Genomic DNA, 24,609 nt, shown 5'->3' with positions numbered 1-24,609 from the left:
CCCCAACCTAAAATAGATGATACCCTTCCCCTAATTTCCCACTCAACTTTATTTTTCTCCACATTATTCATCACTATCAAAAATAGTATGACACTTTTTCTTTGTTTGGTTGTTGGTGAATGTCTACCCCTTCTCTGCCCCTATCACTACCACAAGAATGTAAGAGCCACACTTGTCAGGACTTGTGTTCGCTATGTAACCCTACCACTCACAAGATTATCTAACACATAGCAAATGTTCAATAAACAGTGGTAGATATTGAATTACTCTTGGAATTGAAGCATTGAGTCATTCTTGTCAATTTTCTCTTCACACTTCAGCTGGGCTAACACTGCTTGATCCACAATGTTAACTCCCAATGTAGGCTCAGTGCTATGAATACATATGCACACACCATACTCCCACACAGAGACTTAAAAACTTGTTAATTTGAAAGCCTTTTTAAAAGCATGATCTGGCTTTGTCATACTGTTGCATTAAGATTTACATTTTGTAAAATAAAAATATTCTATGGTTAAAAGTCAGATGCATCTATCGGTATTGAAGATATATCAGTATAATATATAGAATATATAAGTATAAAATAGATACAAAATCAATATATATGTAATATACTTACATAATGAATATATGTTACATTATAATACTTTATATAATACATATATATAGCTTTCTGATGACCAATGCCATTGTAAACAAAATTGCTTAATGTTGTCATTAACTAATGTTATTTAACCTCAAAAATGATTTTACTAGGTTTATTTTCCGTGAATTGGGTGCATTTGTAAAAGTCTATGATTTAATTTATTTTTGTTCTCTTCATGCTGCCTAATCTTAAAAGAGAGTCCTGAATATTTAAACCACTGAAGGTAGTAAAATAGCAAATCCATCCTCTAACTCGTTCCTTTCTACTGAAACACATAATTTTATAATGTGATTCTTTTTTTTTCATCAAATGTGATGTCTGAAGAATGCAACCATTACCTTGTCGCAAAGCAGCATGTATTCTACTCTAAGGATCAGATCTTGTTGGAGATGGTAACAACACATCACAGATAGATTGGTACAAGAACTCATATTTACTGAAATACTATTCACTTCATAAATCTTGATATCTGTTCTAACACAGGCTGTGGAGTCCTTTTCACGACCATCAAAGCTGGAGTGAAAATATCACTGAGATTTGCCATTCATGGCAATATGGGTACTTTCTAATTTATGGCTGTGATAGAAAAAGGACAGTGAACATCCAGATTTTTATTTTCGTTAATTAAAAGTTAGTGTGGCAAAGAATGGAATATTGTGCATATTAACCTGAAGGGATAGCTATGAAAAACAAGCTGAAGAGTAATGTTCTCGGTATTTTGTTTACAAAGACAAACATCAAAATCAAAAATATGCCTTTCTGACAAAAGAAATGTAAAAATATGCATCTGTGCTTTCTGATGTTGGAGAAACTCACATGAGTGAGCTAAAGGGGCACATGGCATACATTGCCGACCTCAGGGTCGGGGGGAGGAGACCAAGAGGAGGAAAAGGAGGTTAGTAACTTTCTCTTTACAGGAGTCTGTTTTGAGTTTTACAACATATTGCTTTTATAATGAGATAGCTATATAATTACATAATTTAAATATTTATATATACTTATATAATTTACTTATATGTACTTACATAATTTATTTAAATATATTATATATTATTATACACTTACATGATATATAATTATATACCTATAAAATGTGTAATGATATATTGCTATCTAGCCACTTAATCTCTATGTGTTTGTGTGTATTTGTGGGTTGCACACACACGTATATGTATATTTAAATTCACCAGTTGTTTTGAATTTAACATTGTTTTTCTGTGTTTTATTACTGAGGCTTTGTTAAGTGCATTTTTGTATCAGCTGTCTTTGGGTAGAAATATTACGAACAGAGAAGTATATTTTCATGTCAGGAGAGAAAGTAAACCTGTTGCGTTAAAACAATACTTTATCAAAGTGTTGGCTAATAATTTAGCCAGAACAGATATTTTAAATTATTATAATGAATAATGACTAAAGGTAAAAATATTCTTCCAGTCTGTTGTGTAGGATGTATGTCCATTTCAGAAGAAAACATACGGGTGATTGAAATAGCTTATTATAAATATGAAACATAATTCAGATTCATAGTTTAAAAGAGCAATGGCAACATATAAGTATGAAATGTAAGCGTATTACTAACAGGGACCATCTAACTCTAGTAAGGAAAGAAGGGTTCTTATCATACTAACTCATTTGGTGTAATAAGTAGATCTTCTGACTGACAAAAGTTTAAATCCAACACAAACAGTAATTATTTTCAGCACAGCAAAAGAAACAATACATTATTGTTGCTATAAAAACACTAAGTTCATAAGCCTTTGCTCCAAAAGGAAGGATTGTTTCAGGGGGGAAAAAAGGATATTGAATTAGAAGGGAAATACTTTGTTGACTTTTCTCAAAAATAGGACTGTACTACAGCTTGCCAAATCCAAAAATTATTGACTAGCAGAGTTTAGTTAAAAATATTTTGGCTTCATATAAAAATATACTTTGAGGTCTAGGGGGTTTTTGCTCACATTCTATGCCCTACACTAGTGTACAAATTTAGAAGGGAAAAAATTGCCAAATATGCTGTCATGTTTTAGTACAACATTAAAATGATAAGTCTTTCAAATGATTAAGACTTACTGTTATTTCTGAGTCATCTCTTTTCAGTGCCATTGTAATGATCGATAACCTGAAAGGAAAAGAAATGAATCAAGATGTGGTCATCATTAAAAATTTCCATAAACCAAAAAAAAAAAAAAAAATTCCATAAACTTCCTAAGAGAGTAGAACTTGAATGTTCTTACAAAAAGAAAAAGATAGTGAGGTGATAGACGTATTAATTAACTCTGTGGGGAGAATCCTTTCACACTGTATACGTATGTCAAATCACCACAATGTACACTTTAAATCTCCTACAATTTCATACATCAATTATACCTCTATAAAGCTGAAATTAAAAAGAAATTTCTGAACTAACACATATCCAAAATGTTCATTTTACATTTACTCAAAAAGAAATCTTAAAACAAAACATCCTCATTAAAATGAGATGTCTTGGGGCGCCTGGGTGGTTCAGTCCTTAAGCGTCTGCCTTTGGCTCAGGGCGTGATCCCAGAGTTCTGGGATCGAGCCCCGCATCGGGCTCCCTGCTCTGCTGGGAGCCTGCTTCTTCCTCTCCCACTCCCCCTGCTTGTGTTCCCTCTCTCTCTGGGTGTCTCTCTCTATCAAATAAATAAATAAAATATTAAAAAAAAAATAAAAAATAAAATGAGATGTCTAAAGAATTTAAATATTTCACTATAAATTCTGTCAGGTGGAACCACTTTTCCCATAATAAAAATAGTCATTCTCTTGGATTCCCTAAAGCCTATTGCACAATAATAGGATCACTGATATCAATAAATTACTTTGCTAGGAATAATCAATCCAATTTGCTGTATGTGTGCTTTCTAAGTTTGGAAATATATGACTTCCAAAAATCAAAATTTGTAGGAGTCAAAATTAATAAAAATATTAAAACAGGTCCAGCCAAAATTAAGTTTACATAAATTAACTACGAAGGCAAATTGTGCTCTTATTATTGTTATTGTTGTTATTATTTATAAAATATCATATATTAATTTTAGAGACAAAAGGTTGTCATATGGGTGAACACACAAAATACCACCAATTAATTTTTCAAATATCTGTAAGTTTATAAACATTATTTTTTTAATCATAAGGGTTATTAGTGGAATGCTATTTTTAAAATAAGTTTATTTTAAAATGTTAATAGTAAAATACATCATCATACATTACATCAAATGCCTCAAATTTTAATATTTAAGATATGACTCCAGGTTTTTAAGAAATATTTTTAAATCAGTCTTTTTATGTGCTTTACATATGATTAATTTCCTTACCAATATTATTTGCTCTCCAAGGCATTCAGAAATTAATTTATATATAACAGTAACTAAAAGAATTTGAAATAAGGTGAAGATTTGGGGAAACATATACTGACTGATGAGGTTTTACAAATTATATTCCAACTCTGTGAGAGAGACTCTACAAATATTAACAAAATGATTGATGGACTGGTCCAGTTTTTCAAACAGCAGAATATTCATGTAGGCTGTAGAAAGAATGTTTTCCTTCATTGACCTAGTTCATTCACAGTTGGCAAAATATTTGGAAACTAAACCATTAAGGAAGGCTAGTATCCTTTCCAGACCATGAAAATGCAGAGAAGGACAGCAGATTCTAAGCTTCTAACCCAAAGTTTCAAGATTTTCATTTTAAGCTGATAAAGTCTCTCTTTTTTTTGGCTTAAAAAAAAAACCCTCACAATATATAAACAAGTCAATAATATATTTTTGTTTAATAAGTACAGCTAGTTATTGATCTATTTAGTACTGAAGTGAAGTACAGAAATATGGAGAACTTTATGAAGTCTAAAGTAAACTATTAAAAATCAAGTATTATTACATTTGTATTTGTGAAATAATGTATGGTCAGTTTTATGGTTTTACACTTCTAATAGAACATAAAGGTAAATAAACAAAGATCTATAATTAATTCTGTTAGTGCCTATAATTTAGTTTAAAACACTCCAGTAGGTACAGTATGAAGTATATTAGTTTACCTTTAATTTACAAACTAGAAAAAAAATTAAGATTTGAAAAATTCTAGTCAAGAGTTCTCTCTCTAGGTTGGTTAGGATTTCAGGTTTCTTAACCAATAGTTCGAAATCCAGGGGCAACTGTGATGAATGCTTTGACTTTGCAAATATTGCTCTGTGAAATTATACATGGGATGGGGGGTTGATAATTTACAAAGGATGTGACAGTTTTCATTGGTGAGGCAAGTGGGCTCCAAGATGTGTGATTGGCTAGAAATACTGGGCAATCATCTCCTCATTCGGGGGCAACATATACAAATCCTAGTAAAAGGCCAAGAGGCTAACATCTTTGACACCTTAGATTTGGAATTCTGTTTAATTTGTCACCCACTCCTCAATTAAGAAGGCGCCTCTTTTGCCTGGTGCTACTGGAAGGCTCAAGGCTCCTGCCACCAGAGTGCTGTTGTGTTTGCTCAACAGTGTGCCTTTCTTACAAGGTGCTGGATGACATGCTGAACAGGACAGAGAACAGAGACTACCCCGGATTATTGGAATGGGCTGTTTGGTGGATTTTATAACTGATTGTTAGTAAAAGTTTGTGTGTTTGCAGAAATTGGTCTGTAACTTATTTGGGTTTTTTGTTTGTTTGTTTTTTGAACAAACTACCTGGTAGCAAAGTTGTAAGAGAAGAGACATATGGTTCTTATTTATCTTTTATCGTCAAGATGAAAATATTGACAGAAATCCCTGACAACTTTTAAAAAAAACAAATTATCTTCAGTTAGATCACAATATCAGTCTATGGACTGGAAGATAACTCGGGTCCAGTTTTGCTAGAGAAAATAGGTGATGCTACCGTAATAACCAATCCCCATTCTAGTGGCAAAAAATTACAAAGGTGTACTTCTCGCTCATGCTAAATGTCTATTACAGATTGGCATAGGAGCTCTGCTAATCATAGTAACTCATGTAAATAGAAAAAGAGGGTAGCCTTCATCTCAATTATGGAGAAAGATACAGGAAAGGTAAAGAAACACTGGCAATTAAATGTTCTGGCCCCAAGTACAATACTTATTGGCTTCAACTCCTTTACTGGCCCACTTAAATCACAAGAAGACTAGGGAATGCATTACAATTCTATAATGTGCCCAGAACAGGGGAGAATCAGAAATATTTAGCAAACTTTTAAAAGTATCAGAGCAATTCAGTATCTAAAATTGAAACGGAGTTTTTCTGCTTGAATATATCCTAAAGTTGCAGTATATCCTAAAATGGTACTTTTCAGAAAGAAAAAAAAAGATGATTAAATTTGACTTTGCTATTGAGTTCCTTAACTAGAGACCAAACTCTTTATGACTGAAATAAAGTCTGTTCTAATGTAAGCAATCTAGAATATGAGTGGGCAGGTTTAACTATATACATGATATAAATAGTCATTAAAATTTTTTGCAAAGGGAGATTCTTAAAAAGGATAAAAAGACCATACTTTATGTTTACACACTATAGCAGGAATGGCCAAATCTTTATTTGCATACTAGTAACGAGTATTTGTTCCAATGCAAATTCCTGGACCTTGGGCTAATATTATTATTTAATAAGACTAGTATTTAAGTGCAGGATTCTACATTTTAAAATATACCCATTAATTCTGATGCAGGCAGTTCTGGGTCCTGGAACCAGATTTTGAGAAGTGATGGTTAGAGCTAACAGGTTCCAAGAAGCAGAAAGCATAAGCATGAAATTGAATTGGAGGAAGAGCAAGGAGGGCTTTAATCAATTCATGGCATACGAATTTACTTAGTTATCTAAATTATATTATAAAACAATGTAACAAGAGAACATCTGACTCAGCAGTCTCAACAAGATGAAATAGCCAGGCATTGACATTGCTTCTCTGATTTGCATGAAAATTTTGAATAACTGATATGTGATTAATCTCCATTTAAATTATGAAGAACAGAGGCATATCATTCACTTTACAGACAATTCCCAAGGTGGTATCTCTAGTCCAGACTCCTCTCATGAGTGCCAAACTCAAATATCCAACTTTGTACATGAAATCTCCATTTGGACAGACCTTAGAGACATCTCAATCTTCACACCTCCAAAACCAGATTCTTGACACTTGCCTCCTAAACAGCTCCTTCTGAAGCCATTTCCATCTCAATCACTGACAACTATTCTTTCAGTTACTCAGGTCAAGAACCAGGAAGCCATCGTTAATGTATCATTTTCTCAACCATTTTCTCAATCAGTCAGCAAAGCCCCTCAGTGATTTCTTTGGAGATGCCTTCCAGAATCTGACTACTTCTTAATCATCTCCTTCACTACCACCCTTGTCTAATCTAAGCCACCATCATCTCTCACTTGAACTGTTGTAACAATCTCCTAGTGTTCTCCTCCAAGATGTGCTGATGTACTACGTTTATTGATAACTTTATTTATAAATAATAAATATTGATAATGTTATAAAAGAAAAGGAAGGAGAGAAAGAAAACAAAGGAAGGAAGAAGAGGAGGAGGAGGGATGAAGGAAGGAAGGAAAGAAGGAAAGTAGGCAAGGACAAAATGAAGAAGGGGCAGAGAGAGAGAGAGAGAGAGAAGAAATCCCTGATTGACAGCTTTTGCAGACTTGCATGGTATAAACACTCCCACCAGGACTAATTAAGAGTGACATGACTATGCGTCCTCAAAGAGATGAGCACAGTGACTTTTGGAGGGCCGGAGGGAGTGAGTTCTAGCATGTCACAGGTTCTCTCTTCCCAGTTGATCTTCTTCACCATTAAGCAGCAACAGTGACTTGAGTCTGATGACATCACTCCTCAGCCCAAAGCCTTCCAGACTTGCCATTTCATTCAGAGTAAAATCTCATATCTTAACATGGACTCTGAAGCCTGCGCTTGATATGCCCAGGGCCACCCTGTGCTCTGTGGTCCCATAGCCTCCTACTCTTGCCTGGCTCATTGCCTTCCAGGCACCCGGGGCTCCCCCTCAGTTTGTCTTAAAAATACCAAGCATGCCCCCACTTCAGGGCCTTTGTAGGGCCTTCTCTGTGCTTGAAATACTTTTTCCTTAGATTATGTCCCTCCCTTACTTTCCTTCTGGTCTTTGAACAAATAGCACCTAATCAGGGGCCTCTGCCCTGAACATCTGACATAAAATGGCATAACCACCTTCCCTCTTTAATCTTTCAGCTTGCTTTATTCTTTATAACACCTTTAACCACCTGATGTTTATACATATAGATAGATATTATTATCAATATTTATTACTGTCTGTTTCCTTAAGGGCACACACATCAGTTCAGTTCCTATTTTTCTATCCCCAGTTCCAATGACACTGTCTGTCACATAATGAACTAATAAAATTGTATTGACTAAAGAGACATACAACATACAAGCAAATAAATGAAGAAGGTAATTTTAGTCATCAAAAGTGCCATAAAGTAAATAAAGGAGGATGGCGAGTGATCCCATAGGGGTGCGGTAGCCAGTGGGTGGTGGCTATCTCAAGAGATGATATTTAAACTAAAGTTAGAGTGATAGTATAATTAGTACAGCCTGCACATAAAAATTCATTACAGCATTAAAGAGTAGGAGCAGCTTTGTGGATGATTTTAGGGTTTTAAAAAAGAACAGGTAAAAGAAATCAGTGGTTGGCTGTGTTCTCAAAAAGTGCACACTGACCCGTAAAATGATGGAGTAAAAAGATAGTATTTCATTTAAAGGAGAAGGGAAAGGAGGCAGAAAAGATAATCCCTTCTAGTGTCCCACCCTGAAGGGGGGACAGGGAGGAACAGAAAAAGTCAAGGAGGGATTCTTTTTTTTTTAAAAGATATATTTATTTATTTTAGAGAGTGAGAGAAAGCATAAGCAGGAGAGGCAGAGGGAGAGGGATAGAGAATCTCAAGCAGACTCCGTGCTGAGTCTGGAGCCTGACACTGGGCTCAATCTCATGACCCTGAGATCACAGCCTGAGCAGAAAACAAAAGTTGGATGCTTAAGCAACTGGGCAACCCAGGAGCCCCAAAAGGGAATTCTTATAGTTGGACAGATCTTTATACCTTCAAGGTTTATGATTTTTGGATTTATTTACCATATTTATCTCTCACAATGACTTTGTAGTAGGCAGAGTTTACTATTCCCATCATTAAGAAAAAGTGCCTAAGACTCACAGAGGTGCATGCCTTTTCTAAGGTCAACAGACTAGCAAGTTACTGAACAAGGATTACCTAGTTGCCAGGTGTCCTCACACAGTCCATTATACTGTGCCCAGTATGCTCTGCAGCTTTGATAAAAACTGGCACAAGATTACCTGGAGGTCACCAACTGCACTATCTGAACTCAATTCTTACAGTGGATTTGTGTTTAAATTCCAATTGACTTGGGTTAAAGGTTGACTTTGAATGCATGGCAGAAAGACCAACAGTAACATTAACCTTCGAAGATTCCTTCACATCCCCTCTACCGGGTATAGACTCCTGGGGCTGGCATCCAAGGCCATCACAGTGTGACTCCAATGGGAATTTCTAGCTTTTCCTCATACATACCTTAAGAAAAAATTTAAAACCTCCTTGTCCACGTCAGATCACTTGCCCAAGTCACTCACCATGAACAAAAGCAAAGAGAGGCGAAGGTATTACTTGTTCCATCTGCAACATCCATGCTTTTTGTCCTGTCATTGCTTTCTCTCATGGTTTAGCCATCTTTAAGAAGTCTTTTCAAAGCCCTCAAATCAGCTGTGTTTTTCACTTTTCAAGCATTCTTCAAAGTCTGATGACACCAGTCATATCCTGCCTTTTACTACAGTTACTGGAGAAATTGCGAAACATCCCACTCCTTAAAGAGAATACAACCGAGGTGATAAAATGGACTGTCCTTTCTCCCACTTCTTCAATTTTATATTGTGTTTGCAGAGAATCTACCATATAGTGGGGGAACCAGTGACTATCTGTAGAATTGGATAAAACCAATTTTTAAAATGTAGCCTTCAGATTAATGATTCCAACACTCAACTGAAGGCAGAAGGAAAGATGAGAAGTACAGCACACAGAGTGAGATCAATAGAAGAAGTTATTTGAGAGAATGGAGAAAAGTAGAAGGAAGTAAAGGAAGTCAGTCATATATTCAGAAGCCGGCACAATGCATGGGGCACAGAAGTTACTCAGTAAATGCCTGTTGAATGGATAAATGAACGGCTGAACAAAAAGAGGGTAAATGAACTATTCAAAGATAACCTTAACACTGGGTCCATCCTTTCAAGGTAAATGGGCAAACACCACCAGAAATTAGGGCATCAAATATACTATTCAATGGATAAAAGGAAATATCTATCTGTATTACCTCCTGTCGTGCTCTCTTGTTAGACAGCATTTTCCTAATTAATTCAATTTGAACCACAGAAAAATTCCCTGAAGAGGCAGGAGAAACATGATTCCACCCATTTTATAGATAAAGAACAAGTTTGAGAGGAAAAAGTCTCTAGGTCAAGATCAGAATCGGGGGCAAAGTCAAAGCTTGAACCCCTTAGTTCTCTAACTCTTTGGCATTCTAACTGTGCTCCACAGAATAGCAGCATTTGTCACCTCTGAGGTCTCATCGGAAATGCAAAATCTCAGACTCCACCCTAGATGCCTGAATCAGAATATTAACATCTCTAGATGATCTTAAGTATCAAAGTTAACTGTTTATGTGATACAAAACTGGTATAAATCTGTCTGCTTTCATAGACAGAAGGTAGATAGAGCATGGTAGATGATATGATGCCATATATGAGATCACATATATGCTATAGAAATGATATATATGAAAAATGCACACATATATTGCTATATATATAGCAATAGGAGAAACATCGTATAGATATATTACTTACATTTATTTAATAATGAATATTATTATAAGTATATTATGACAAATACTCAATATTATTAAATGATAATATGATTTATGTAAGATATATGGTAAAAAATATAAATTAGAAAGGAACATTGTTTAGGTCTATGGATACAGCCCTAAAAGAAAAAAATATTTAAAGGAATGAGACTGTTTTTAATTAAAGCAAAACTGAGCAGTTCATTGGACATATTAAGGATTCAATCATGTCTCTGAGAAAAAAAAAGACTGCAAAAGGGAACACAAATATAGCAATATATTTGCAATATAGCAAGCACAATAGTTGGCATCCACCTATAAAAACAAAATACTGAGAGCCGTTAACATCAGAGGGTTCTTGCGTGCGCACACACACACACACACACACTCACTCATACACACACACACACAAACAAAATAGCTAAGTAGAATGGATTTGATGTTCAACCCAAATAGCAAGATTTGTGACATGCAAATTAAGGGAAATTGCTTTCGGTGATCTTTTGTTAGTAATAACAAACAATAATTTTTGGAAAGCTAGGCGATAATGGAGTCTAAATACAACTTGTTATAAACACATGTACACCTCATGCTTTAGATAATAGAATGAGCAGGAGTAGGATGTTCATTCCCCCTTTCAGAAGGGTAAGAGATTGTTTTTACTTTGCATTTTTCTTAAGGTTCAGACAAAGCATTTCTTCAAAAGTGGTTGAAAGTTCAGAGCTAGGTTTCATATTCAGTCACTAGAGCTTTCCAATGTGAAGATTTCTGCATATATTTTTCAATTTGTCCACTGTTATCTATTTTTATTATTATTTTACCTTGGTAAAAATGTAAACAGAACAGATGGGAAGAGAAAGTGAGTGGGTAAGATGGACAGAAAGGCAGGAAACAAAGCTGTTCCAGAGAGAAAGGAAATACTTAACAAAAGAGGATAGTTGAGCTAGGTCTAGAAAGGTGAATTAACTTTTCCAGAGAGAAATTAAAAAAGAAATTTTGTGTTATCAAAAGGCAAGATAGCTTCTTAAAAAAATATATAAAAGGATTATTTTCATTTCTAAAACCAAAAAACAATAGTACTTATAAATGCATAAATGTAGTAGTACTTATAAATTATCTATCAAAAATCAAAAGTATTTTCATTAAAGACCTTCCATCAAATAGTCATTTAAAAACCCTTCACGGGCAAATATCTTGCATTAATGTTATTTTCAAATTGTGAAGTACTATTTGAAAGAAAGAAGAGTTCCAAATTATGTGGCATAGGGAAGAGAATTTTCTAGTGCTAAATATGTGTATTAAGTTCAAGATGGTCGTTATGATGAGAAAGTAAAACTTCAACAACTTTTGATTGGCTTTAGAGTTCTCAGAAGCATAATATTAGTATGTTCAAATAATTTTTTCCAACTATCAGAAACATCTTATTCGAGGCGTATTCAAACACATGTGTCATACATATACACAACATAGTATTGTCTACATTGAATGCCTGTGGCAATTTACATTGGGTTTAGAACTGATTATATTTATCATATGATAATGGTGAAGTATCCTTTTAGAATCCTGATTTTATGTGAACTGCTTCCTTGCATTAATAAATAGGATGTACAGCTAGTTTCTGTACTTTATCTGTCTTCACTCACTATTTACTTAGGTCTATATTAAGAATCATGCCCTTACCATCTTGACTATACTGTTCATAATTGTATTTGTAGATACAGAGCTCTCTGTGTTGCACCAACACCTATTACATGTTGAGAGGTGAAAACAGAAAGTATATGAGATTAAACTTGAAGAATTCTTGACATTTGTAATATAGGTGTACATTAGATTTAAAGTAGATAAAGTTATATTCAAATGGTTTTCTCTCACGATAGCAGCACATTTAAGCTTTCTTCTCACACTTGACTAGGGGCTCCAGAAAGAGATTGTGCATTAATCATGTCTGTATCCCGAAAGTATTTTTGTACACAATACTTGGACAATAGACACTCAGATTAATGAACTAATTTGAGGACTATATAAGCTGAAGTGCATAATGTTTGGGGTACATGTGATTGGGAAGGTAAATTAGAACCATAATATAATTAGAACCATAATATGTCATCCCATCTATTCCACAAAATAGATCCCAGAGATACTTGAAAACATGTCACCATAGAACTCATTTCTTCAAGCAAAAAGGCCAAAAACTAATCCATTTGTGGATTACTATAATTTATTAATATAAAATATATTTATATAAATTTACTATATATTAAATATTATATTAATATATTAATATAAATTTATTACATATTAATATAAATATAAATATATTTTAGATATTTTGAACATATATTTATATATAAATATATTTTATATTTTAATATATAAATGTACATTTATGAAATATATAAATTTTATAAATAAAATAATTTTTATCAGCATATCTCACTTTATTTTATAAATAAGAAATTTATTTATAAAATAAACAAATAGGTAATTCATTATTTTACCAAATATCTATACTTACAATCTACCCATATTTAGAGATTTTACCTATAAGCCACCCAAAGATCAAATGGGAATTAAGTAGTTGTCTGTCAAAAATGTATATTTCAACTTTCCCACTCAGATTTTCCATTTTTGTTTTCCTCGTAATAATCTCATCCAAGAGGTCAAGTGGGTTAACACTTCTGATAAAATGCCTGAAATTAGATGATATGCAATACAAAGGATAAATTAACTTCAAAATACCTCATCTTGGTTTTATAAAAATTCACTGATAATGAAGTGAGTTGAAGTTAGAGACCCATTTAAAAGATGTCTGGAAATTTTCAGAACCCTGTTGTCACTTATTTAAAAATTAACTGACAATTATATACCAGAGTTTATACTTTGTTAGAAAAGGGACAAAGGAATAAACAGAGATGTTTATTCAGGTAAATTAGAAAAGTCAGAAAGATAAGTTATGTGAATTCTTGATATAAAAGCTAAATATTTAAGGAAAATTGACAGTGTCTAATATTTTCCACAGCTCTCCCTCTCTTTTGTGTCTAATTTACATAATTAATTTAAATAGTTTTGTATTTTAGACAGGTTGATGAATAGAAAACTTCTAAACTTATTGACCTGTTAGTGGTTATAATTTACCTACAAAGATGGATTCAGAGGGGAAATTAGGCAATAATGTGCTGGTGGATGTTTAACAACAGCTTCTAAAAATAGATTTTAAAAAAGGCCCTGATTTGCAGTATTGGCCAATTTCTATGGTGCAAATACTTCTGCTATATCTGATTTCAAGCTAAGAAAAAGGTATCTCTTTAAGATGGAATTTAGAAACGAATCCTTAACAATGAGCTCATCCAAGATGGTTTTAGCTAAGCTAGCTTCAGCATATCATTGAAATTAGGTCATATTAAATTAATAAATATTTTATGGGGAAGTTGATTAAAATAGATACATACATATAAGTTAATAAGTATTTATGAAAAAATTAAGTAACTTTGGAAAATATGCCCCTCTTAGGGATACACTATATACATTAGTTTTTTGATTGTCCCAGAAGCTATTGCATATGAGCAATCCATTTAACATTGTTTAATATAGCATCTCTCTCATATGTATTTGACTCCAGGATTTTTTTTTTTTTTTTTTTTTTTTTGTTCCAGAACACCTAAGTAACATCTTTTAGAATAATACTGTTTTTTAGAATCTCATTTGGGAAATGTGGCTCTGGTTATACACTTCTAGTCTCACTGGACACATAGCAGGCATTCAGTAATCACAGATTACTGACAAAAGGTACTCATTTGTGTAGAAAGATCATAACAAAAAGGTAAAAAAAAAAAAAGGTACATGAGTAAGTAGAGGAGATTCTGAACTTTTATGAGAGTGGATTATTGTTGGATAATTGTTCCATTAGTGCAATTGCAGGGTTATTCATTTGTTAGGGAGATATTTTATTGAGCATCTACTATATTCAAAGCACTATTAGACATTAAAGCACTGGAAAATTTCAGTCTTTTTATTTTAAATGCGCCATTAGATAAGGCAAATTTAGTTTTTCTTTTTTTGATTTTGTAGTAAGGAAGGCAAAATACATTAATTACTCTAAAATTTAATTCTAAGGGATATTTAAATCCAACATATCTTGTTATATGAGCGGAGTTTTTGTTGCAACCTACATGTAGTATGGACATATTACTGAGCTATTGAGTACTTCAGATATAGAGAATCTTTTTTTAAGGAAAGAAGCTGTCATTTCTCCCCTAAACACTCAGTATGAAGTGTCCTATCCGCATATTAACATGTTAAAATAATAGCGTTTTAATAACTATCAATCTGATTCTATGACATTGTCGCCAAGTGTTTACATATATCCACATTTAGCAAGTTAGAGTAATTTATGTTCACACATAAATATGCATAAAACTGAGTATGTTTTGAAAAACAAAAGAGCAAGACTAATGGCTAAATGTTAACTGAAAAAAATCCAGCTATCTATTTTGCCACAGATTTCATGCAAAGTCTCATTTTTTTTAACTACAATTTACGAGTTGTCATGCAATATGTAAACCTTAGTGCATTTGCTTTTGTTTCGTTTTCTTTTGGAGAATTGACAGGTAGGTTTTTCCACGGAAGAAATAACTGGCACTTGACCTTTGCCAGCAAGTATGATCTGTTGTTATATCAAAGAAACTCTGATGTTGAATTATCTTAGCAGTAAGCAAATTATTTTAAAAAAAAACTACAACATCATTTAGATAATATGTTCATTACTTATAACAGTGTATGAATTACTATAGTAAAATAGTGACATCACAGTAGTTCATATTTTTACCCCATATGCTTTTCTTACCAACATTACATCAATAATGTTATCTCAACACATCGAAAGAAATAAAACCGCATGCATATGTTTAGCCATGAACCTAGCTCAAAACACGGCATCAGTATGAAGGAACACGCCAGAAAATTATCTTCTGATTTCTCAATTGAGAGTTTAAATTGTGGCTATCATGGTCACCAACACTTAATTGCCTTTGTAAAGCTAATTTTCCTTCAAGGTAAGTATTTAAAATGAATATCTCCATACCACCAGACCATATAGTGCTCATTTATAGTAATATACAAAGCTTCTGAAAAATAAATTTAATGAAAGTTGTTTTATGCCTTGCCCTTTGGAGCATTCCTTCCTTTTTCATCCTCTAATTTTAACAATGTACTTACAAACACAAATTGCTCAAAGTATAGATTGAATGGAAGATCTATAGTTAACTGTATGTCATTGGAAGGCAACAAACGTGAGTTCTTCCAATATTTAGTTATGTACATTGTTAAAGGGATGTCTTATCTATGTTAATTATTCACATATCTGCATTTTGTGTGGCTATTATAGTAGAAGTATCCTCAAAAATACAGAATATGCTGCATTTTTATTTGTCAAATTTTTATCAAGTAGCATCAGTGTGATGTGTATGTCACATCACAAGATCCAACTTAACAACTAAATATCTCCAGAAAGGGAAAAAAAAAAAAAACTTTTTTATTTGAATCTACAGGTTCATCAATGTAGCAAGCAACAACTAAAATATAAATGCATGAATTAGAAACAGAACTATTGTCGGAGGCCAGTGGTTTTAACATCGATTTGAATTTTGAATATTACAAAAGGCAGAGGAAACCCCACACTTGCTTAGAACAGTAACACAACACCAAAGAAGTTTCTCACCAAATCTCCAACCCCTCCTCATGAGCTCTAACCACAGAAATGAACATAAACATGGGAAAATCCAGGGCAGGAAATCAAAGAGAATCAGGTCAGGGAGAGAGATTCACAAGAACATATATTCAACGTCATCGTCCGGCAAAAGAAAGGGAAATATTTCTAAATGATATCCATAATAAAGCTATAGTAACAAGACTGTACGTGGTCCTGCCATGGGGGGGGGGTGTATTATCTTGACCCTTGACCTCTTCTCACACAGGAGCCTGAGAAATGAAAATCATGTTTCTCATCGCTGTTCGTTTTATACAAATTTACTATCTTTCTTTAAACTGGTATAACGGGGGAAAAAATTCTATTCTGAAATAGCCCAAGTCAGGTTCTTAACAGTCATGTGACTTTTTTTTCTGCCAGCCATGTGCTCCGTATCATTTTACTCTGAAATAACTATGTGGATTTCAGCTCAACCTGCCTTTGCTTATAATGCATGGCATACCCCGTGAGGGAGCCTGAGAACAGACTCCCTTGAAAAGCAAGGTTCTCATAGTTGGCCTGTAACCATGGAAGCAGATGCCGGTTTCTTCTTACCCCTGCTTACCTCTTTGCAGCCTCGAGCTGCTCCCTATTGTTAAAAGGGGTACGCCTTGATTTTTCTTCATCGTGACCGAACTTGCCTCTTCTTCAAAGGGCATGATGCTGCAGGTCATTGGTCTAGACTGTTTGCACGGTCCAGAGAACAGCCTTGATGTAACCCTTGCTCCGTCTGAGCCCCACCACCAGCCGTGCCTCTGTAGACTGTACAGGACATTGGAGATCTGTATTTGAAAAGAAGTCTGTCTGATTTTGCCATTGTGCCTTTTCACTCATCGATCGAATGAATATCGAACCTTCTGTCGTTGCATGTGTGAAATAGATAGCTTAGCAAGCACTTTTGTGCCCAACCTGTGCGGTGGGCCAAAAGGTTTTCCTTTAGTCTCAAGAATTTTTTCTTCAGACTTTATGAATTTCCTGTGAGCTTAAATTATTTATATGCTTTTATTTTATCCAACTGTTATGATGACTGTTTGAGTTAATTCATCAGCAGTGACTTTCTTTTGCTGTTAGAAGGAGTATTTCCTTTTCTGTCAACTATGGGTTTTTTTTTTTTTCTTTTTCTTTTGTAGCTTTTTAAGATCTTCTAGCTTAACTTATTTGTAACTCCATGTGGTGTCAGTTTGCTCTGTTAAGCCAAAAAGTTGAGCTATCTTTTCAAGAAGATGATTAGATGATGTCTATCATTTAACAGATTTAATTCCAGAAAGGTGAACTTGAACTGCCTCAAGGTAATTTCAGTGATTTGTAAGAGTAAGTAAATCAAATAATCACATTGATTTTAAGTTAAACAAAATGTTTGATTAACTCTGTTAATGGGAAAAATTTTCTCTGTTTTTCCCCTTTTAAAAATTTGTAAAAATGTTAGTCTAGTGTATTGAAGTATACTTTAAGGCATATAAATTTACAACTGTGATTTGGTATGTTAAATAAATACCATATATTTACAATATGTATCTTATGGCATAATTGAATTAGAAAGTACGCAATATGAATTTATGTTGTTTACTTTTCATTTTTAATACAATTCACTACTTGTCCTCAGTAACTGGTGCTAATAATAACCAATAGCAACTATACCACCTGCTCATTCTTAAAATGTATTCTTTTACTTAAAAAAATCAGAGCTACGTCAAAATGTCTCCTAAGCTGATCTTCAGTATACTGCTTAGCAAGCATTGTCAGTGTGTCATCAGTTTTGTTTTGTTTTGTTTTGTTTTAAAAAAATCACTATCTCATACTTCAAGGCATACCTATTTTCTCTAATTGCCACAGGCAAAGGGGAGGTCCATGACAGAATAAAGAAGGTTATTGTGACAGATGAAACATAATTCACAATGAGTACTCTTTTCATCCAGCCATAAGTAGAAGAGGATTACTTCCAAGCTGAATTTGGTGGCAGAATGTAGGAGCTGATTTTATTAACGTATAAGGACAGGCCAAAGGCAGAAAATCTATTTCTCTTTAGCTGGGTGGTGGTTATTTTGTGTGTCTGTTTGGGGGTCTTATTTGGTTCACCTCAAATAGAAGAGATGCTGGACAGAAGACAGTCTGAAGAAGTGGAGGGAGTAGGTGGGGAGGGTAGGAAATAAGAAACTTAAAGCAATGAACGTTGGGGTTTACTATACTAGATAATGAAAAATGATGGGTTAAATATATTTCTACATTCTTTGGCATGCACATGATATAAAGTCATATTTTTTTTTCCAACAAACATATGAGCTGCAAAAGTAGGTAAATTTTATTTCATAAACTTGACTTACGTTTCTTTAGATAATGATTTTTTTTTTGTCTTTCATATTCTTAATCTCAAATGGTTTGCTAGATTTCCAGATGCTGTTTAGTTTTATATGAGGGCTTAATACTAAACTTCAATTAAGTAGGTATGTTAATTTATTTGGATATTTTACTTGCTTTCAATTGTTTGATTTGTTTTAAATGACAGGGCTTTTATTTGATCTTTATAGAATTTTTGTATTCACATATAAATAATTTTTTCTTTCTCTTTCTAACGAGGTCAGATTTTAGATTAACTCAAAGAGGGGCAAAAAATTGTACTTGATAAACATCTATACATCATAAGAAAATTCTAGACTGTAAAATCCATTGCATTTCATTTGTTTGAAATGGAGCTTTATTTACATTAACCATTTTGATTTTGTTATTTCTGGAAAAAAAAAAGCCTTTGCTTATTTTCAAATACTTCATAGGAGTTGTCGTTGAAGTAACGTTCTATCTGCAAAAGGAAAAGTGGTTGTTCTCTCTGCCAGCACATCTACTGTTACAGAACTTAAAACAAAGTGCTGTTTTCCTGCTATGTTCTTGTCAATCATAGTTTGTTATTCCAGAAAGTGAAAAAAATTCAAATTCTAAATTGAAGTCTTTCTCAATATAATGGATACATTTAATATTTCAAATATTATAATGAATAATTCAGATACAATGAATTTATGTAGGTATTTCCTGGAAGAAGGCATAAAAAATCATAATCTATACTTTTTCTTTCATATATGTATATATATATATGTATATATATTTATATATATTTAAAGCACAATAATGTGGTTCTTTTCTATATATCGGATATATGACTTATATTAACTAAAATGATTTTGCTTATTTAAGTTGGCTTTGTAGCTAAAAATTTTATAAAGTATGCAATCTGACTCTTTCATCTTAAATTTGTTAACACTGTTAACAAATACTTATTACTACATTAAACATTTGCTTCTATTAGCTGGTTTTTCATTTCTGTTAATGCCGTGATTGATTTGTTACTGTTCAAAATAAAACAGTAATCTAAAAATAACAAATGAAATATTCTACAACTTCAGAAAATATTAAAAAATCATATAATTATTATCTATTGATTGAAATAGAAATCTTTCCCTATACCCCCTACAAAAAAAGTGCTGAAATAAATCACATTGTAAGGAATACTTTAGAATGTTCTTTTACATGTTTTTATTAATACAAATAAGAGATAATCTTTAAACAGTATAAGAATTTCAAAGTGAAAGTATAAAATACGTATACATTTATTATTGCCAGATCATCTACAGAGATTTTCCATTTGTAGTTTCTATATCCTTGTTAATATTTACTCTGTAGAAACATGCAATGTACCTTTTGCATTTGGTAAAATTTTCCACTTCTGCTCTTATTTCAGAATTATTGCTTTATATCATTTATTTGAAATAACCTGTGTGATTTATTATTACAACATCTGAATGAAATTAATGAGGACTAAAGTGATATTTTTAATTAAACACAGGGGAACGAAGAAAACTTTAAGAATGAAGAACTTGATACAGAAATTACTTAAATGTTCACAGTATAAATTTTTTAGATAATAGGTTTTATTTTGTGCATGGTTGAATTGAAAATCAAATGGGGTATGTTGAATAATCATATCTAAAAGCAAAATTCATCTGCACCCACTGAATATTATAAAATATTATAGGAAAATAATTATATTAGTCTGAGGACAAGATTTTCCTTTGCAATGACATGACAGGTTTCTTTTTTTTTTTTTTAAATAACATCCTGCAACTTAAAAGTGATATTGTTATGTATTTTCTTAAATTAAGCTATGTATTCAGCACTGTGTCACCAAAAAAATTATAAAAATAGGGGTAAGGATATTGGATTTTCATGTACGATCTTTGCAGAGTCAACCTGTTTTATTTAAGATTTATTTCCTGTGTTTCAGGGCAGAACATTTTTCATATGGCTTTCTTCTTCCTCCCCCTCCCTGAAACACATTTTGCTATAAACTTCTGCACCAATCACTAGGAAAGACACAAACAGCAGTAGCAGTTCGGGAGGCAGCCCTGTGAATGTAAAAAATCACAGACTTTGATTTTATAAGACAAGTTGGATAGGAGTCAAAACTGCCACATGCGGTGTGAAAAAATGCCACCCTGGTGTGAACAAAAGGTTTAAAATGGAGTCAAGAAGCGTGCAAGCTCGATGTCTAAGCCTTTCCTGTGAATTGTCTGCCGCAACCTGCAGGGTATCAAGTGGGCTGGAAGAATAGAGGGCTCTTGGGAGCTACAACTGAGAAACATAGGCAGTCAAATGTGTTAGGTTTTTTTTTTTATTTTTTTATTTTGTTATGTTTTGTTTTGTCTCATCTAGGCATCATTATACTAAACTGTTTTACCCAAAACATAAAACAAATCCCAAAAAAGTCACATAATGTGTGAAGAAACTGTTGCTTACAAATGAATTGTTAGATTTTTTTTTTTTGCGTTCCTTCATTTATAGCAAAGTAAGTTACCAACTGTACTTTATATTTAGATTCCTTGTTTTGTGGGCCTGAGTTTTATTTACAGAAGGGTGAATAGGGGAAAACACTCATAAAATCCTTAATACTACAGTAAAAAAAAAAAAATCTAATTATAGTAGTCATGTTTGATCATCTTCTAAATTATCACTATGGAGAAAAAAAGCTAACAGTTCACTATTGAAAACAAGTATTTCATATCATAATAAATAACACAAGGCTAATTCTGAATGAATATGTAGCAGAAATGGCCCTTCAGAAGAAATACTACTACATTATACTAATGTTACAGCTTTCCTAATATATTGCAATGCAAAAATTTACTCCACAGCCAAAACTGTTTGTTAACCAAGAAATAGATCCAAACTTAAACAATCATTATTTACTTAAATAACTAAAAAAAGCAATTCAATTTTAAGGACAATTAAAATGTATACCACTGTGTCATAACCCCCACTTCACTAATCTTAATACGTTTATAAAGCCACATATGAATGCTAATTACATGATAAATTATGAATAGCATTTAAAGAAAGTACCATTTCCTAGGTGATTGTGATCTAATCAATACAAACACATCTAAATGCAACAAGAAACATCTTTGATGAGCATTGAAAAGATCCTTAAACTTAGAACCCAGTTTTATTACATTTGCATCTTATCTCTTATTAAGGATTGGGTCTAAAGCCAGCGAATCCCATTGGTTATGAATGCAGGTCAAGACAGGAACATTTTTCTATTTACTCTTTGTAACACTGGATAGAAATCAATCTGTTACTTTCATTACAACCACACAATCAATTCCATTTAAAGTATAATACAACAGCCAAGTCCAAGGACAATATGGATCCTTGGAAAAAGCTCATACCATTTGCAGGGCTGTATTTGATATAGCTCCTGGTGAACTGTTTTCTTTCTAATTATAGTGTACATGGTCATTTAAAGCAAACATACCGAAACTGGTTTTGCAGTGTAGAATTCAACCAAAGACAAGGGTACTGTTTTTGTCAAAGTTGCATTTAAAACAAATCATTCTTTTTAAACAGTAAAAACCTTGGAAGGAAAGATTCTGTCGACATTGTCTCTAATGTGAACAAAACATTATTATAGGGCCATTTTGATATTTCAAGAAGAAACTGCACAGACCAAAAATTCTGCCTCAAAATTAGCATATGAAATCCTTATTTCAAATGTCACCCTCCTCTCATCTCTCAATAAATGACCTTTTTTTCTGATCAATCTTATCTGGCGTCAAAATTACCAAGATTTTTGCTTCTAGGAGTTTTCTTGCACAAAGCACAGCTCAGTAAACAAAAGAAATATGTCCACTGTGTACTCCACTTACACATAATAGAATCATCACTTCAATTACTTTTAAATATCAAGACTAAGATCATCTTCATGTTTATAAATTACTTGAAAGCACAAGCTAAACCACTGTATACCAACACTAATGGTAGCTGAAAGAATTATTTTCTCTTTATTTTATGAATGAGGATGTTTTCTCTTTTCACATCAGGTTTAAGCATTTCAATTTACATAGTCTTCTGATTTCCTCAAACATATAGCAAATCAATGTCCTCAAGAAGAGCGCAATTTACGATTCTCTCAGATGTAATCTTTACAAGACATGTGCTATTCAAAATGCATTCTGCCCCTTCCATATAAGAGGGTTAATTCAAATTTAAATCAAATCACTCTTGGTTGTTTCATTAAAAAGACTATGTCATTGACGCAAATTGCATGATCTTGAAATTTTGGAGTTTGGAAAAGTTTTCTCCACTTAGAAAAATGTATTTCAAATTTAGTGTCAATATTTCATTCTTTCTGCAAAACTGAGGAGGACATGCTTCTCTGTCACCATTCAATACTGTAACTGTTGTTAATGAACTCCCTTTCTAGTGACAAGAAGTAGTTCCTAGGACTGAGCTCTCCTCAAACACAGCCTATAAATAAGCTCTGAGATGTGAGGGTACTCCCATATGTTCCAAGGGGCCTTCAATGTTTCTGAACAGAAAAGGGTGTGTTCAGTGCTATATTCCCTGCATTATAAACACAAGCCAATAATCCAACGTCAAAGTCTCCAGACAGACTGTCACTGCCTAGAAGACATTCTTCTTTACCTCCATGACTCAGTTTCTGATGACTTTGAGTGGCCTTCAGACTACTGTACAGACTACTGTACAGTTTTTTTTCTTTTTTTTTTTTTTTTTGTCTTGTTTTCAACGCCCTCCACCACTGAGAGCATCTAACCCCATTTCCCTGCTCTCTGGTCTACCTGCCAGGCAACCCTGTTCAGACCAAGCAAGCACCACACTCACAGATCCTGCTCTGGGCCCCCATGAACTTAGAATAAATTTGGAATGCGGAGGTCAAAGACAGGCAGGCCAAGCTTCTGACAGCAACTCAGAAGAAACCAGGATGGACTAGAACAGAGTCATTTCAGAGTAAAGATTAGCTTGGGCCATTCGTAATACAATCACTTAAAAAAGCAGAGAAGTCATTCCAAGTAGGGAGGCCAAAACTTGAAAGGAAGATGGATATCACTTTAAAGTTTAAGCACAGGCAAGTGAACTAAAAAAACCTTATGTGCTGACTTTTATATGTTTATTAGTTATTATTTTAACTGTCATGTTGTTTTTAAATGTTTCTGAAGATACACAGGGAGTTCCTAAAAGCGATAGCTCTTAAACTTGCATTCCTGACATGGTATCATGGTATATAACATTTTCTGTATTTAAAGGTTTTTTTTTTTTTTTCTTTTTTTTAAAGAGAGAGAGAGAGAGACTGTATTTTCAGCAGGCTCCGAGCCCAGTGCAGGGCCTGACGCGGGGCTCCATCTCACAACCTTGAGATCATGACATAAACCTAAATCAAGAGTCAGATGCCTAACCAACTGAGCCACGCGGGGGCCCCTGTTTTAAGTTATGCATTCAACTTCATCATTTGTCCTTATAAATGAGAGAGAAACTTCCTGAAAATTCAGCAATGGGTTCATCCTTCATATTCTATCCAAGTTTGCCTGGAATGCAGGACTTCCTAAAGGAAGATCAGAATCACTAACTGTATTTCCTTATTTTCTTTATTTTTATTTAACATCTGAAAAACAAATAGGGCTAAAATGTAATTTTTTTCTTTTTACATTTAAATTTGTTCATGGAAGTTCAGTTTTCATTTATCAAATGATACAATACATAATACTTTCTATATTGAAGGGATTTTGAAGAAAACTAATCAATATGATTTACCATCAGTTTTCCATTGGATGCATTACATTTTAGTTAAAGTATTGAGCTTAAATTACTAAACCTCAAAAAGAAATCATAAAACTATATATTTTTAAATGTTAAAATTTTACATATAATATTTCACATGTCACAAAAACCATACTAAATATGGTTATAATATGCTTCTAATATGTCTTAGTTGGCTATATGTCTTAGCTTACTTTATATGCTTTCATTGTTGATCTGGA

General features: G+C 33.2%; 1 long non-coding RNA gene across 1 annotated transcript in view; it reads right to left on the bottom strand.

The window, feature by feature from the left end:
* LOC125281477 (uncharacterized) overlaps positions 1–24,609 on the bottom strand; it is a 438,012-nt gene that overhangs the window by 327,768 nt on the left and 85,635 nt on the right. The window contains exon 2 of the long non-coding RNA XR_008957336.1: positions 2,714–2,762. This is a non-coding gene — a long non-coding RNA (uncharacterized LOC125281477). The remainder of the gene's footprint in view (positions 1–2,713; positions 2,763–24,609) is intronic.

This window comes from Ursus arctos, unplaced genomic scaffold (genome assembly GCF_023065955.2).
Source record: "Ursus arctos isolate Adak ecotype North America unplaced genomic scaffold, UrsArc2.0 scaffold_4, whole genome shotgun sequence".
In the NCBI taxonomy this organism is placed as follows: domain Eukaryota; kingdom Metazoa; phylum Chordata; class Mammalia; order Carnivora; family Ursidae; genus Ursus; species Ursus arctos.
The sequence above is the reverse complement of the archived record's forward strand: the minus strand, read 5'-3'. Positions and strand labels throughout refer to the sequence as shown.